Consider the following 411-nt stretch of genomic DNA (forward strand, 5'->3'; position numbering starts at 1 on the left):
AGAGACGACGAGGATGCTAGGGTGCGTGAGCCCCTAGCACAGATGGACGGCTTGTAAGACAGGCATTTTGCTTGGCACCAACAGCCCTTTAATGGGCTACCTCCTTTCATTATTCTCTCAGGTTACTGTACATTTAGATTCTCATTGACCGCCGTACAGTGACCTGCTTTTGGCTCAAAGCTAAGACTCTGTGGAAATTGTATGGAGGCAAATTATCACCACTTTGTGATTCATTAAAAATTTAACTTTTAAGGGCATGACTTGTGACGTGTCCGGGGTCCGTACTCGGCATCGGAAGCTATTGTTTGTACCTTACCGGGCGGATGGACCCTCATTAAAAAGAGACTAAATACAAACATATACATACATGCAAAGGGGTACGGCTCATTGAATGCCGGGTTACTGTCACTT

This window comes from Ruditapes philippinarum, unplaced genomic scaffold (assembly GCF_026571515.1).
Source record: "Ruditapes philippinarum isolate M1 unplaced genomic scaffold, ASM2657151v2 ctg1429_1_1_1_1, whole genome shotgun sequence".
NCBI classification, from domain to species: domain Eukaryota; kingdom Metazoa; phylum Mollusca; class Bivalvia; order Venerida; family Veneridae; genus Ruditapes; species Ruditapes philippinarum.